The 17,105-nt window shown below is 39.8% G+C and overlaps 1 protein-coding gene across 5 annotated transcripts in view; it reads right to left on the minus strand.

The window, feature by feature from the left end:
* CLNK (cytokine dependent hematopoietic cell linker) overlaps positions 1-4,153 on the minus strand; it is a 49,569-nt gene extending 45,416 nt beyond the window's left edge. For all 5 annotated transcript variants that reach the window (XR_003923784.1, XM_030016778.1, XM_030016766.1 and 2 more), the window contains exon 1: positions 3,987-4,153. The gene's annotated coding sequence lies outside the window, so the exon portion shown is untranslated. The remainder of the gene's footprint in view (positions 1-3,986) is intronic.
* Positions 4,154-17,105: the final 12,952 nt, after the last annotated feature.

A 17,105-nucleotide genomic window follows, 5' to 3' on the forward strand; every position in this document is an offset into this window, starting at 1 on the left:
GAAAGCTGAAGAGAATTATGCTAGGTATTAAAGTAAAGCTTAATCCATTTACAAAAAATGAAAGTTTCATTCAATAACAGCTATACATCCAAATTGACCAATTTTGGTATTCTTGCCCCAATTAGAATATGGAACAGAACCTCGAGAAAGAGGTCCAGGAGAATCAAAAGGAAAGCAACGTTTATCCTCATCTGTCTTGGCCATCACTATAAAACTATTCCACAAACTCCATACCTTGCTCAGTATGTGTGTACGCTTTTTCAAAGGAATTACTTTCTGTTAATAAAAACATCTATTCTCAGGTTGTTTGATTTTGCATTTGTATTCATGTGCGTCAATATTTTTTTTTTTCCTTCTTGCTGTCAAGGTGTCAATGATAACCATAGAGATATTCTCTTTTGACAGCAATAGACATTTCAAGTTGGAGACAGAGGGCTGCAAAAGTCTTGTACTTTTCTCTACAGATGTCACTAGCAGCAGCATCAGGATGCTACTGAAAGGAAAAGGAATGCTTTGGCAGCTTAACGGCTGCCAAAAGTGAGCATGTGCTGGAAGAAGGGAAGATGATTTTATTTTACTAACATGAATTAACATACTAAAAACTGGTTTATAATAATGCTTTTTTGCACTATTAATCCTGTAACATAGGCCTATAATTCAGTTGTCTTTAATGTTTCTATAATATCTATTACAGTAAAAAATGAACAAACTGAATTTTCATGATGCCCCCATCGGAAGGCTAGATTAGTCTGAGGAACTACTCCTTCCTTCCCTACTGGAGAGAACATTACTTTATTTGTTTAAAGACATGCCTTTTTTTAATGGAAGGCTTTGCAAAATTTGATCAATTTTTCCTGTTGTGACAGCAGACTCAAAGGTTCTTCACTGGCTATATAGGGCCCTCCAACTTTCAGTTAACCCACTGCCACAGTATTAGTGCAGGCTTTGCTGCTTGTCCTTGCTGATGTTCAAAATGCTACCAGCAGAATTACTTTCAAGGATAAGGTCAGTAGGCTGTACCCAGGTAGCTTTACTATGATGGTGTGCCCAAAATGGTTACCTAAGAAAAATCTTGTGAAAGACTGGCCAGTTTTCCATCTAGGTCAACAGATCACTGGAATTGCTAAAGCCCAGATGCTCTGGTTTCAGCTTCAGACATAATATTGGTAAGATCTAACACTCAATAATGTCAATTACAACCAAAACCTCTTTGGAAGGGGGATCCACATTCAGTATTTGTCTATGCTAAATTAACCACTGACACACACACAATAAGCCAACTATTTTTCTGAAGCAATAAGTTTAACCAAGCCCCCCATCCTTGCTTTCATCCAATCTGCAACTTATTCCTGTTCACTCCCAGAAAAAAAACTCCAGAAAGCCCCCCCCCCTTTTTTTTTCTTTTTTTTTTTTTTTTTCCATTTTAGCTTCTTAGTAAGCTCAACCAATACCTGGATTTTCATTCATTCCCAGTTGGCAGAAAATGTGTCTTAGCCCTATAGAGAGACACTGCAAGACAATCTATTCTCATCCTAAAACTAAACACAACTCAGACAGCCCCAGCTCTCGTCCTAGCCTTGACTGATCCAGCACTAAACCATGCCTTTTACTACACCACTTATTCCCTGAGTGGAACTTGGTCTTAACTATACTTGAGTAAAACCTTCCATAGACCTAACCACGCCACTGCTGTCAGCCCACATTCTAATTCTGTGGAGTTTATCTGACACAGTTTAAAGCTATCTATCTCCTCAATCTATGTCTTGAGCCTCAATCCCAATTCTGAACCTTAAAGGCAGCTCAAGGACTCTTGTAACTACTCATCATCATCTACTGTGAGGGCCCTGAGGGCACTAATAGGCTTTAATGGCCCTGACCAGCCTCACCAGGGGCATCTCCCCACCCCTGCCCATGGCCCAGGAGCCCCATTTCAGCTCAGCTGGCAGCCGCCAGACCCTACCCAATGAGCAACATCATAGAAGTTTCAGTCTCCAGCTCAGCCATAGCCTTGCCCATATCTGGCCATGGGCCCTGTTGATTCAGACCCCAACCCACAAAAGGACTTTCCAGCCTGACTCTGAACCTGCCCAGCATCCACTGGGCTGTGTCTGACCCTGATTACTCTCATCAGACATGATTGTAACCCTGACCAGCAATCTGACTTCCCAGCTTGGCCTCAGCCCTGCCTCACTGCCATCAACTCGTCTGATCTGGACCCTTGGCTGAACCTGGCTACCATCCCTGGGTGTGCCCTGCTTGTCCCACTGGGGTGGGATGATAGGCCCTGGCTGGCAAGGTCCCTGCCCCGATGGTCCTACCATCCCCCTTGGCTCCTGGCTCTGCATCCCTTGGGGCAGTTCTCATCCTAATTCTACTGGTCCGATCAAATCCACTGGCATATTAAATTCGGTTCGTGCTCATCTAATTGCCTCACCTTTGCCTCAGATGTTACTGTGTCTCAACAAACCATATTCATCTGTAAAGTCACCTTCAATAATATGCATTTGCTGGCCCTGTGGGTCTCACTGGCATTCAGCAACACAACCATCTTTTCAGTTCTTACTCTGTGAGAACTTTACACTAACTCCAGTTCTAGTACTAGTTTTAATATAGCCTCAAACAAACATAAGCTCTTTGTCCACAGCAGCAGCAGCCTTCATCTAACCCCAAATGCATTGCAGAGTCCTGTAATAAACAAGCTCTGGTTACTTTAGTCTCAAACTCCAGCCCTAGATCTGATTGTGTCCTAAATTTAAATAATGCTCCACAATCCCATCTCCACACCCCACCCATCAGTAACTGGATTCACACTTCTACTGACTGTTTTCATCTCAGCCCCCAGTTCTTTCCACGCAACTACAGTGGCTTGACAGAGACTCATGGATACTTGGCTGCACTTGAGACATTTGGCCAGAGTATTGTTATGAGGGAAAAAGGTGAGGTCCACCTTGCCCACTTTATTGGATACCTTTGAGTGATTAGCTCCCTGTCGCGACCAATTTCATATTTTCAATAGTTTGTCCTGAAATATCTTGTATTTCTAAAAACAGAACTAGAGTGATGTTGCATGTAATAAGGGAAACAGCAAAAAAAAATCAGGAAATTCCAATTCTGTGGTAAAAGCTTAAGTATTGATCCCTGCTAAAGCTTTGCTCTCTCAGCCAGGGTTCCTGTCTTGCTTTCCCAGGGTCCAGAGATGGCATAAGTACCTTAAAAATAAAAACTTTTAAGTGCTTGCATGTGAATTGAAAGGTGAAATTTTAAGCATACAATTTTTGAAATAAAAATGTTTAGTATGCGAGGGAAGGTGGATGAGAAGGAAATCATGAGTGTGTTCAGATCAAAACCACAGGAGCATCAGACACTCTAGCAGTTGCTGGAAAGTTGACCTTAATAAAGCTACGACAACTCGTACAAGCTGGGCTCTGTACCACAGAGCAGGGAGAGCCATAACGGCTTTGAACTGTATGTTTTCCACTCCTCCCTAATGCAGGCTATAGTTATGCTGGATGTACAGAAACTGCTCAGAATGAAGAATTAGAATGAAAAAGAACATTGCATTGGGGGGAAAAAAAAGGGTAATCAGCATTACAAGCATGTCTTTGCTGTGACACAGTAAAATAAAACTAATGTTTAGTACCAATATATTATAATTTTTGCCTGCTCCCCCAATCACGTGCCGTCTAGAAAAGCATTTTCTAACATCTCATAGTGATGCCTTACTTTAAAACTTTCAGCATTAACTGGAAAATCCAACATACTTTAATAATAACAGATGGCTATGAAGTGAATACAGAGCTGTATTTCACTCCTGGGGCTTTGTGGCTATTCAGAAGCCACTTGAGTTACATGCTCATGGTTAATAACATCAGCAGAGCCACTCCAGTTAATTACAGCATTATATTTACTCCATAGCTCTCTATTATACTTTAAGTCGCACTAAGAAAAATGCAAGCATATAATCCCTCCAAAGACATTGTACTGACCTTGTTAGAAAGACTGAAAAAGCTTCATAGCTGTAGACAAAATGTAAACCCCAGTATGGAACAAGAGATACTCTTTAATGTCTCTTGCACAGAGCAGCTTAATTGACAGTAATTCCAGACTGGCCAGATAGCAAACATTGTATTGCTTCTCATCGCGGGCTAGTAAAATGGAGTATTGCCTCTTGCCCAGAGGAGGAAGGGAGGAAATGGGAGGTGTAATGACTATGTAAAAAGGACTCTCAGGAAGCACCAAGCTGTCTCCGGTTTCATTTAGTTTTTCCTCCTGATTTCATCCCATTCTCTACATTTTTGTCCTCTTTTCATTTTATTTCTGAAGGAGAGGAATCATATAAATAAAGCCAAATAAACTAGAATGCTTTGTTCATCAAGTAATTAAGATAAACTAAGAAGTTTTTTAAGAGACCTTTTTGTCAGCAAGGCTGTAAATTATTGACTTAGCTTTTTAATTAAAAAATAAAAGGGCAAACTCTTAAAAGTAGAGCTTCATTTCAGAAGAAATAAATGCCATGACTAAAAAAATGGAATTGACATCCCCCCAAAAGCCTGTTCTTAAGATAGTTTTCCACGCCTTCTGTTGGCTCAATACCACCTGTAGAGAATGGACCAGCAGGGAGTTTTCATTTTGTGTCCCTTGCCCACGCCTAGATCCTCTCTTTAGACTCCAAACTCAGGAGACAGAGGATGGTAGAGCTACATTACATATCTGTGGATCAGGGATAAGATGGGGGGTCTGTGGATTAACCTAGGAAATACTATTTAAAAATGTATCATAGGCATTTTTTTTTTTTTAACAATATTACAAAATCTGTGCTTTTCCCTGATGTAAACCGAGCTTCCCCTGAATGCAGTGTCTCTGTGGTGAGGAGCTTGTTCTCACCCACCTTGCCACACCTACAGTGGCAAAAGCCACAGCCTTGCTCTTAGCTCTCCTTTCACATGCCAAGCTGTGTGCTTGAAGGGTTTTGGTTATTTCTGAACAGTCTGGGGAATAATGCTGTCTCTCCGTATAATAGCACTGGCCTTTTTGCAGTGAATACTGTACTTGACTAGATTGTGAAGTCATTCCTCAGTATGTTATATAAATATTTCAGAGGCCTTGACTGATCATAGGAACAGTTCTACCTGACATGCTAATAAAGACAAATCTTACTTTCAGCACCTTACAAAACTACAGGAAATATATTTGTTATCCTTTGGAAAGGAAGGCCTCTGACAAATGTAAATAATTCACAAATCCTAAAACGTCTGCTTCATCTAAATAATATTTTAGAGTGTAGCTATATTTAAAATTGCAAATTAGTATTATAGATGACTTCTAATTTGTTAAAATGTGTACATTCATAAAACTGATGCTGAAAAACTTTGGATCATAAAACCTAGCCTGTATTGAAGCTGGCATCTTAATTCTAGCTGTAGTTCCAGCTGTGGCATCTATGCCTTTAAAGTACTCACAGCTGGGGTTGAAGCTCCTCTCTGCAGACAAAGAAACCCACTGGCTTAAAACATTGGCTTTAAATTTGCTGTAGCTTAGTTGGAACTTGACTTAAAGACTTGCTTCTCGATGCAGAGAGACATCTCTGTATCTACTTCAGAGGCAGGTGATAGCACAACCTCTTCAGTCTCAGGTGTATTTAAAAATCCACTCCCATAGCAAAGGTAAGCCACCAGTCTTAAAGCACAGGTTAAAATTCAGTTTATAGCTAGGTTACAGTTAGGTGCAAAGACCTTAGCTTAAATTTGAGCCTCTTTTCCATGCAAAATGTCATTTCATGAATTGCAGTATTTCTAATGTACCTATCACCCTCCTATTTGAATACCTCTGTCTGCAGCTTAGCAGGAGTTTTTCCAGAACAAGCAGAAAGTAAGCTCTCTGGGTTCAGGCTCCGTGGTTTAAAACAGCAGGGCTTTCTCTGCTGAGCTGCCCCTACCTGTGAGCACTTCAAAAGAGCAGTCGCAGCAGGGGCCGTAGCTGAAACCGAAAGTGGTGGGTTTATCTAGCATGGGAGGTTTCACGAGTCTTCAGCCTCGAGGGCAACTTGTTCATTAAAAAAATATTTTTCTGAAATGATATATTGCATGGCTGTTATAAGACCTTGAAGAGGATAATAGTAGCCACACATTCTTTCCCTCTGGTCAGCTTGTGAGAAAATGAAATAAAAAAAACAGAAAAGAGGATGAGTGCACTGTTCCAGAAACTGTGTTAACCCCATTTCTATACTGCACCCACAGAGCGACAGTATGTGGAAGCATGAACCACAAAGGTTGTTTGTTCTCTTTGATGTTATTTTATGATGTACAAAGAAAGTACCATTTTAGACATTATTTTCCTTCATGGTCCTAGTTAAAAATATTTGTCCTTTTTGTGCTAGAGAACTGACTGTGGTAGGGTTTTGAGAGATTTGGGGAATGTCTTTGCTTGAGGATGGAAAAGAATGTAGACTTTAACATAGCTCATGGATTTAAAGGTATTTAGGAATTTATTTCCAATTGATTTTCAAGTTAGAGGGAATAAATGGCTTTGTTTCTCTTATGATAGGAGAGAAAAGCAGGTGCATCTCTTAAGGGTTTTGTATTATTTTACTGACTGTAACTCTGATAAGACAAATGCTAAGTGACTTTATGCACATGGGGTTTTTCCACAAAAATTATACTGATCAGGCCCACAGGCATGTGTTTTACTGCCAGCAGATCTAGGGACTACAGTAGTTCATTCAGTGATTACTGAATTTCTGTATTTACAGAATGCTGTGTGTTGTGGTCCAAACTCATACATTATCATAATTTTGGATGTTTTTTTAAAACACCTTCAGAATTATAGACTTACATTGGGCGAGTCCTGCCACTGATCAGTCAGTCTCAAAAAGGTAGGTAAGCTAGGAAGGAGAGCTGACTAGCGACATATTTGACATCTATAAAAGCTATAGCAAAGTATATATCTGATAAACCTGGCAAGACCTCAAGAACTGTTCTTAATTTTCTAAATCAGATTTGCCCCTTCTTGTTCCTAGGTCCAATGCCCCATGAAAGTCTAACTTTCTGAAACATGCATTGTATTTTTTTGTGATAGCTCAGAAAATGGGTATTTATAAGGCCTTCTCATTTAGCTAAGCCTGAGAACTGATAATTGAAAAAGTCTCCCTTACCCCAACTGAACAAGAAAAAAATCTGCAAGTGCAGCATAGGTATCACTTTTCAGGCAGAATGCCATGATACTGGCTATTATATACACAACTTTATTGTAAAGTTGACCAGAGTTACCTGCCAGAACATGAATTTGTGCTAGGTTATTATGTTAGTGCTCCTGCACACCCACAAATTCAACCCCCACCCCATGCATAAAACCTAATTGCATATCTTTAATTTAGTTACTAGAGGGACTTCAGCCAAGGTGAATCTAATAAAGCTAGTTTTAAACTGAGAGCTGCAGGCCTTGCCTACTCATGGGGGTAAATACTCCAGTGGTTTGTTTTATTGAGCAGTAAGCTGCTGTCAGTATGTTACTATCAGTAGTGAGCTAACTAGTTTAAGCTAATTTCACTATTTCTTTACAAGATCTGGTAGCTACAGGGTGTTTCTGCAGTAACATTTTCTTGGTGTTCTTGGAGTGCCTAAAAATAACCACAACAGAAAATGAAGTAGACTGAGCTTTTCTACAGAAAAAAACTTTTCTGCAGATCCTTATCATTTTTACCAGGGTGGTAAGCAGAAGCTGCAGGCACCCTGCTCTTCATAGAAATGTTGTGAGGTGATCCTGACTGATGGACCCAAGCCTGAACAAAGCTTAAAACCATAGCTTAAAAAAACCCCAACAACCCCCTCCCATCGCCCCCCAAACCACAACCTTTTGCTACTGCTGAAAATAATGTCTTCTGAAATGCGGCTACTCTTGTAGCCTCTGCGACACGCAAAACCTGAAGGTTTTGCAAGCCTGTAACTAAGAAATTACATGGCCTCCCTTATGTTCCCTGTGAATTTCAGTTCTACCCTGAAGCCAACAGATGAAAAAAGTGAAATGTGGTTGTGTCCCTGGGAGAAAACTACCGATTAGCAACATTCAGAACTTGAAGCAAAATTAGATGATCAGCTATTACTGCTCTCTGAACTGCACAGCTCCTACACCAGTCACAGGGTGGATTCCTTCATCCAAACACACCCCCCCACCCCTACTCTGGCAATTAAAGTATGTATGGGTTGCGATAAAATCCCTTCTAACATGCTGTTAGAAGAATGGGAAAAGAATAGGAAAAAAGAGTTGCAGTATAGTAGGATTTGCATATACATATATGATTCATCCTCATAGACAAGCTGAATGTGGGTTAGATAAGCAGGCAGTGAAGAGGATTGAAAACTGGCTGAATAGCCAGGCCTAGACGGTTGTGATCAGTGGCATGAAGTCCATCTGGAGACCAGGCACTAGTGGTGTACCCCAGGGGTTGATACTCGGGCCAATACTGTTTAATATCTTCATTAATGATCCACACGATGTGGCAGAGAGCAGCCTCAGCCAGTTTTCAGAAGATACAAAACTGGGAGGAGTGGTTGATACAGCAGTTGAGTGTGCTGCCATTCAGAGGGACCTCAACAGGTTGGAGAAATGGCAGAGAGGAACTTCATCAAGCTCAAGAAAAGGAAATGCAGAGTCCTGTGCCTGGGGAGGAACAACTCCATCCACCAGTCCATGCTGGGGCTGGAAAGCAGCTTGGCAGAGAAGCACCTGGGTGTCCTGGTGGACACCGAGTTAAACGTGAACCAGCAATGTGCCCTTGCGACAAAGAAGGCCAGCTGCATCTGAAGCTGCATTAGGAGGAGTGTTGCCAGCAAGGTTGAGGAAGGCGACTCCTCAGCGCTGGTGAGGCCACACCTTGAGGATGGAACTTCAGGCTAACCAGTAAGAGACAGACATGGACTTGCTGGAATGAGTTCAGTGAAGGGCCATGAAGATGATTAAGGGACCGGAGCATCTTTCATACAAGGAGAGCCTGAGAGAGTTGGCACTGTTCAGTATGGAAAAGAGAAGGCTTGGGGGGATTTTATAAATATTTATAAATACCTGACGGGAGGGAATACAGAGGAAGCCAGGCTCTTCTCAATGGTTTGCAGTAACAGGACACAAGGCAATGGGCACACACCGAAATACAGGAAATTCCATTTAAATTCAAAAACCCCCTTCCTTGTTCTGAGGGTGGTCAAACACTGGCACAGTTTGCCCAGGGACGTTGTGGAGTTCATCCTTGGAGATATTCAGAACTCATCTGGACACAGCCCTCAGCAACCTGTTCTAGCTGATCCTGCTTGAGCAGGAGGGCTGGACTAGATGACCTCCAGAGGTCCCTTCCAACCTCAACCATTCTGTGATTTGTCCACTTACATATTACAGCACATTAAAGCTTTCCAACTGTTGGAAATACATTTTCATGTTAGTAATCACAGGAGCTGTTAAAGGAATGGAAGTGTCTTTAAAGGAAGGCCCTACATGGTGGCTCCCATCATTTGGGAGCTCTGGAGGAAACATGGAAAAACCCATGGAGAAGAGGCAGTGTGTGAAGAGAGGCAAAGGATAGAGCAGGAGAAATATAAAGGAGAAAGAAGGTAAAGCTATGAAAAGTCTGAGACACAAAGATGTAAAACCAAAGACTAATTTGGGGTGTCATTTCCCATTGTCAGTTTTAGTAATTACTCTCAATTACCTAAGGCATGTTTTGAAATAAAAAAATACATTCCTGGCAGCATTTGAGTTGCTCTGTTCCTTCTAACTGAATTGGTCTGCAACAAAGGGAATAAATTTCAGTACTGAATATTTCCTTTCTGTGTGTGCTGTTGAATCCTGATGCAGTACATAGCACTTCCAGGCAGTCAATATGCTGTTAGATGTTCACTACAGAAGAAAATAGGGTGGGGATTGCTAAGAGCAGTAAATGGACAGTGATTTTGTGATGCTACCCAGAAGCAAAGCCACCCTAAAATGAAGATAGAGAAATTGCAGTGGTACAATGTTGCAACACCAATGTAAGCGGTGTAAGTGAGGTAGCCTGAGCAGCCTGAGCACATACTCACTATGTGTAAGAGCATAAGATGCCTCATAGTAGAAGAAAGATGGGTCACCTTATTAGAGAATTAGATTTCCTTTGAGGAAAATATCTCAACAGCAAACACAGAAGTCCTTTTCAGTCTTTGCCTCTCAGTTCTATCTTAATATTTTTTGCAAGACGCAGATATAAATTTGGAGAAGTATGCAAGGAAAAAAAAACACATAAAGAAAGTGAAAAGTTATTGACTCCATCTCCCCGATGAGTTGTTCACTTTGGATGCTTACACAAGAGAAATATTTTTAGGGCTAATTTGTGACACAGTAATAATTTTAAAGTCTATTTATTACCCATGGAAAAACCCATTGGCTCCAGGTTATTTAAAACATATTCTTAGAGCTATCCACTAATACATGACTCTGGAACTGCTTTGAAAAACCTTATCTTTAAATGCTCCTGTTGAAAAGAAACACAGGAGGCAATGTTTCTCAGTGAAGGACATCAGAGTGGGGTTCAGAAAGCTTGCATTCCTTGCTAGGACATGCTACTGAATCCCTATATGACCTTGGGTAAATGACTCTGGCCATGCATTCAGTGTATTTTAGCTGGCTTCAAAATCAAGCCTAGGCTTTGTTGCCCATCCACACTGTTACTACTAGAGGTTCCTACAAGATAACTCTAGAATGCTGCAGCTGTTTTCCCCAAGTATCAGAAGATCCTTAGGTTTCCTTTTCTCTGAGGTCTGCTCAAGGTTGCGTATGTGTAATTTGTTCCTTGCTTCACTGCCTCCCTGCATCCCATCAGCACTGGCAGTAGCATTGTATGACTAGCATCAGGTTGATGGCTCTTTAGCCTTCTTTAAAATCCCTGAAATGCTCTGCTAGAAAGACGGATGAGGTTTATATACTGAATACTAGAGGTAAGTATAGTGGAGTTAAGGATACCCTTCAGAAATCATCCTGGAGGACTGATCTAAGAACTAGGAGATAAAGCAGGAGAGGGCGATTTCAGAAAGGACAAAAGTAGAAGGCAGTAAGAGATTACAGAAGATGTGGAAAAACTGTGAGACTGCCACGTAACCTTTAGTATGAGTGAAGCATAAAATTAACATCAATAATCAAATGCAATAACAGATAAATATGGAGTGCCAAAGAGATGTTGACAAACATTCAGGTACAGTACTTACTCCTTGTTCATGATTCCTGACTCATGGAAATGCAAATCTTCAAAAGAGTCTGTGATGAAAAAGTAAATATATTGTTTATTTAGAGTCTTAAAAATCTAATGTATGCATCTGTAGTCTCCGCTTTTTTTTTTTTCTGAATACTTTTTGCTAAACTAGAAAATAACTTAATTTGAAGTATCATCTATTCTGAGGAGAAAATGCTTCAATTTTGACAGGAGTTAGTCTGTTTGAAGATGTGATGACAGCTATGACCAGCATCAGAAAGTGTATAGAGTAGTCACATTTTTAAAGGTAACCTTAATGATATCTCCACTTGTACATGGACAAGTTTTCATTTATGCATACGTTGTTCTACCATTACCATCTGTGCAGTCAGTAATGGAATTTGTACATACAGATCTGTATTTATGTGAGAAATTGTGAAGTGAGATCGAAGTTTTACAAACCAAGCATAAATTTTGAAAAGGATCTCTGAAAGCCAAATCTAAACATTATGGGTCTGTGAAACTCCTTGGTCATAAATGAGGGAATTAAAATATATATGTATATATACACACACACTTTTTAAAAGTTTGGGTTTGCAGTTTTGTTGGAGAAATCTAAAATTCTAAAAGCTGTTTCAGAGTTGTCAGCTATTGCATTGCCAAGTCTTTTAAGCTGATGATTCAATAAATTTTCCTATTGTCTGCTTGTCTCTGCCTGATACTTCCTAATAGAAGCCTTAGTAGTCGCATAATTTGGACATAAAAATGGAATTTATAACTTTTCCATTTACTCTGTCTCTATCACTGTTCACTGCCATTACTTTCTCTCAGCTTAATAACTGTAGTGAGTGTAAAAAATAGTCTTATTGTCTTCTCTCCTAATGTGCAGCTACTTGTCAAATGGCAGGGCCTTGCAACCTCATGTATACCAACTCTTTCTGTACCAGATTTTTACTATCCTCACCCTATTTCACATTTTTGTGTTAAATTGGCCGTAAATTCACAGACAAAAATTCTTAAGCTTTCTATTTACAGGGGAGTGTGCACATTCAGATTAGTTTAAAATGCCTTAACCCAATTTTAGATATTGCTGAATGATATTGGTCGTGAACCAAAATGTTTTATTTTTCTACAGTTAATTTTCTCCTGCTGTTTTTCTGATTATATTTATTCAGTGTTTGTGGAAATCTTGGTAGATATCTATGGCAGGTTGCTCTTTATCTGAAATCACAATAATGTGTTTGTGATAGCAGAAATAGCCAATGGTAGCTTGTGGTTTACAGTAAGCAGTCACAGTAGAAGCAGATGGACATCTGACTGAGGGAAAGGGTTCCTTATTTTCTTTTTAAAATTAAGACAGGATTAAAATTCTGGAAGATGTGCAAGAAACAGCACTTTTGTCTAAATGACTGCTTTTTAAAAAGTTCACCAGAGAGTGTTGACTTGTCTTATCGTGTAACAAGAGAAGAAAAGCTATTTTTCCTGCCTTAAATATTGGACATTATGCTTCAAATATCTGAAAAGAGCTTAATGTGCTGAAGAAAGCTACCTGAAATTTGGCTACCGAATGTGAGTACAGGATCAAAAGATCATATATGAAAAAGTTTGGCCCCCATTTTCTCTGTTAGGGTCTTTGCACTTGTTAAACTTGTTTCAAAATATTCAAAGATAGCATGAGCCAAATTGTAAATTTATAATAATTCCAACAATTACCAGTAACTCACAGTATTGCAAATGAGGGGATTATTATGAATTTAATAATTACATAGAGTTATATAATAATCTCTTTTTTGGAATATTTCTAAGCATTTTGGTGGAGAATGGTGCTTAAAAGTACAAGGCCTAAATTAGAGGGAGGACAAAAACAGAAAACTCAATGAAAAAAATCAAACCTTGCAATTTTTCTAAGGCTTGCTTTGAGAGTATTGAAAGTTTGAAGTTGTCAGTAGTGGGGATGTAAGACGAAGTAGGGAGAAAACTTCAAAAAAGTTAACAGATTCAACTGAGAAAAAGATGCCGGGGAGCTCCAAGTAGAACTTAGCTGATGGATCATCCAAATCCTATTCAGCTAATTCACAGAAATACCTCCTTATTTCTTGTAACTAAACCTAATTGGAAATCACTCACAGCATGGAAGTAATACTATACAAAGTTCCCCTATACAACTGTTGTGATAAGCCACTTTTTTGGCAGTCTACACCTACTGAATTTGGGTGGCTGCCTTTACTGTGGGTGGGGGGGCCTTTTGAAATAAAATTTGTGGAATAAATACAGTTAGTCAAATTACCAGACATGTCTGTTATTCATTAAGAAGAAGTTTTGCAATGATTTAGACTAGTAAACATGGCCCAAATTGTAAATGTAGATGTTCCATGGATTAAAAGAGGAGTAAGTGACAATCAACAAACCGTAGTTGCGTGTCTGCTTTTCAGCAGGACCACAAAAATCTTTTGCAGGTGGCCAAAATGCTGGGGCCTCATGATGTGCTTTACACTGCCTTTCTCCCGCTGTCTAACGTGGTGACACAGAGACATGCAGCGCATTGTGCAGGAGTCAAGGAAAGTGTCTGTTTCTTTTGGCTAAAACCCTGCGGTGCAGAGGACTCTTGCCAAGCAAACTGATGCAGGAGCACATGCCAGTCATGCCCCTGTCCTAAGAGCACCATCTTAGTCAAAATAACCAATAAAATCTACTCTCCTGTAAGTTGGGCTTGGATGGGATGCTTCCATTCAACTTAAAAAGAGGCAATAAAAGACCCCAAGCCACCAACATTTTGTAAAAAGCATAACTGTGTAATAAGAAAAATGAGAATTAGTTTTTATGTGCTGTCTGAAAAAATAACTACAGTCAACATATGAAGCATAGTTAAAAAGCCAGCCAAGTACTATTTGCCGAGAACAATGAAAACTGACCAAAAACTTTCAAATATTGCTACTTGAATGAAATTTCAAAATGAAAGTCAGGGAAAAAGTGAAAACATGTACCTTTGCTTTTGTTTCAGCTCTGTTGCACAAAATGCAGCAGATTTCCTAGGTCTTTTACTTCCAGAAGAAGGATGCACAATGCAAACAGATTCCAGGCAGCTGCAGGAAATTTCATGAGTTGTTTGCCCAAATATCAGAATGGAGCAAATCACAGGAACCTGCAGTTTCCTTGGGGTGGCCCAGCATCTTAAAATGCTGAGCAGAGATGTTTCATTTTAGAACTGAGAAGTTCACTGTCTGTTTATGTCGATAGTCAGTGATAGTTTGTTCTATAAACAACTTGCTAGACAGTACGTCCTAGTTAGTACTTCAAGGTTTTTATGCCATTGTTATTTGAGTAAGAAGAAAATCTACAGGTTCTGCATGACATTTAAATTTTTCTTTAAAAAAACCCAAACCTGACGGAAAATGACTAAAACAAAACCTACATGTCTTTGGTGCAGAAAAAAATCACTTTTTTTCCAAACAAAGGTGAGTTAGCAAGCACATAATTTGCTTCTGAAAATGGGACATAAGCTTCTAAATCCTTTAGACAGCTTTGAAAATCCAGCTGACAGCATAGCCAGACTCCTTGTCAGGCACCACTGGAGGAAGAATGGAAGAATTTGGATTTCAGTTCTGTAAATAATTAACTCAATCTGTTTCATATCAATTCCTATAAATAGCTAAAAATGTCTACCAGAAACCAGATCTTCATGCAGAGATTGCAAGACTACAGAGGCACTGTGTAAACTTTATACTGGTTATCCTTGCCCTGTATTCTCACAGTAGTTCAATGGAAACAGATGAAAGTTGCTGTAGACACTACTATATGCCTGGTTCAGAAAATCAGGTGTAAGATTACAGTTAAGGTGCAGGAAATGTTAGGAAGCTTAGTTTTTATGCTGCCAGTGTCCTGCTCTATCTCCTTTTGAAGTGCTTTGTGGTACCAGGCCAATTGTATTCAGTACAAGAGGGATCAGTGGTAGAAACAGAAACAGTCATTTTAGCAGTAAGTGTAAAGCAGCTGTCAAATGGCTTTGTCAAGATTATTTTCAAAGTCTGTCTTCACAACAACAGCAAACAGTCATATGTAAGAGGAAGTACTTATTTATCTGATTTAAATTAATACAATCTTGGTTTCATTAATTTGTTTCTGGCAATAATTAGCATGTTGCTCAATTTATTTTAATAGCACATTAATTTGATGCCTTCTCTTGCCAGAAATGCAACCAGAAGCTTCACAGTAACAAAATACATCTCTAATAGGAGCTGCCAAAGTTCTCTGTGAAGACAGTTATTTAGGAAACTATTTGCACTGGTTTAATAAGTGTAACTTTATAATGCAGTTCTAATACATTACTTCTACCCAGAAACATAAATTAGCAATGCAGAAAATGCATACAGTGGAATTAGGCAAAAAAGGCCCAGTTGCTTGGTAGAGGCTCTATTGATTTGCTTAAGGGACAAGGGAAGAAAACAGTTTAAAAAGGCGGGTACGAGCTTTTGCTATATGCCACGAGGCTGCCCAAGGTGGCAGGCTATTTCTAGGACCTGCACCCCATGCAACCCACATGTTTCAAGTCATAGTAGGCATCTGCTGGAACAAAAGCAGACTATGGGACACAAGCTAATCCCTTGGTTAAAACTCTTTTATTCAGCAGAAACCTTTTAAAATCAGAAGAGCATAGGAAGAAACAAGGGCAACTCACAGATGCTTTCCGTCAGGGGGTGTGGGTTCGTAGCTAGCACAACGCCCAGATGGTTTCCCCTGTAAAGCAATTTTTGTGCACCCTTGCTAAGTGCTTCACAAAGCTATCTGAAGGTCAGTGATACTGATGGGTTGAAACAGTGCAAGTGGAAGAATACTCTGCAGGTTTTTGGTGAGTTTCCTGTGGACGGCTACCATGCGCCCAGGCACCAATCAGCACTATGAGACCTGACCGGTGGATACCCATTGTTTCCTCTCTATGAATCTGCCTCAAAGTGAGATAAGACACAGAACATGCTCTCTCACTCTTGTCTACATTAACCCATATTCAACAACTCTGTCTCCATGGCAATAGCCATTTCAAAGGTTAGCACAGAGAAAATAAATTTCTTTTGATAGGCTGCTGCTTGACTTTAATGGGGGAAAATAGTTATTCCTCCTGATTGTCCTGGTTTTGGCTGGGATAGAGTTAATTTTCTTCCTAGTAGCTGGGATAGTGGTATGTTTTGGATTCAGTATGAGAAGAATGTTGATAACACACTGATGTTTTCAGTTGTTGCTAAGTAGTGTTTAGACTAAGCCAAGGATTTTTCAGCTTCTCATGCCCAGCCAGTGAGAAGGCTGGAGGGGCACAAGAAGTTGGGAGGGACACAGCCAGGGCAGCTGATCCAAACTGGCCAAAGGGATATTCCATATCATGTGATGTCATGCCCAGTATACAAACTGGGGGGAGTTGGCCTGGGCGTGTGGATCGCTGCTCAGGAACTAACCGGGCATCGGTCAGCAAGTGGTGAGCAATTGCATTGTGCATCACTTGTTTTGTATATTCAAATTCTTTATTATTATTATTGTTGTTGTTATTATTATTATTATTATTTTGTTCCTTTCTGTCCTATTAAACTGTCCTGACCTTAACCCACAAGTTTTACTTTTTTTTTCGATTCTCTCCCCCATCCCACTGGGTTGAGGGGGGAGAGAGCACCTGCATGGTGCTTAGCTGCTGGCTGGGGTTAAGCCACGACACTGATTTAAATTTTCTCATCTTTTCCAGCTTTTCAAAGAGCTTATAAATGATTTTAAGATATGTTTAACTATTTTCATTATTATTTCTCAAAATAAATTAATATTTTGGGAACAATGTACTTACTCTTACATGATGGTTTCAAGGGATTTCAGTAGATTTTTGTACCTATGTATAGGACTACAGTGTAGAAGGTGAAGAGCATTT

Source organism: Aquila chrysaetos, chromosome 1 (genome assembly GCF_900496995.4).
Source record: "Aquila chrysaetos chrysaetos chromosome 1, bAquChr1.4, whole genome shotgun sequence".
NCBI classification, from domain to species: Eukaryota; Metazoa; Chordata; class Aves; order Accipitriformes; family Accipitridae; genus Aquila; species Aquila chrysaetos.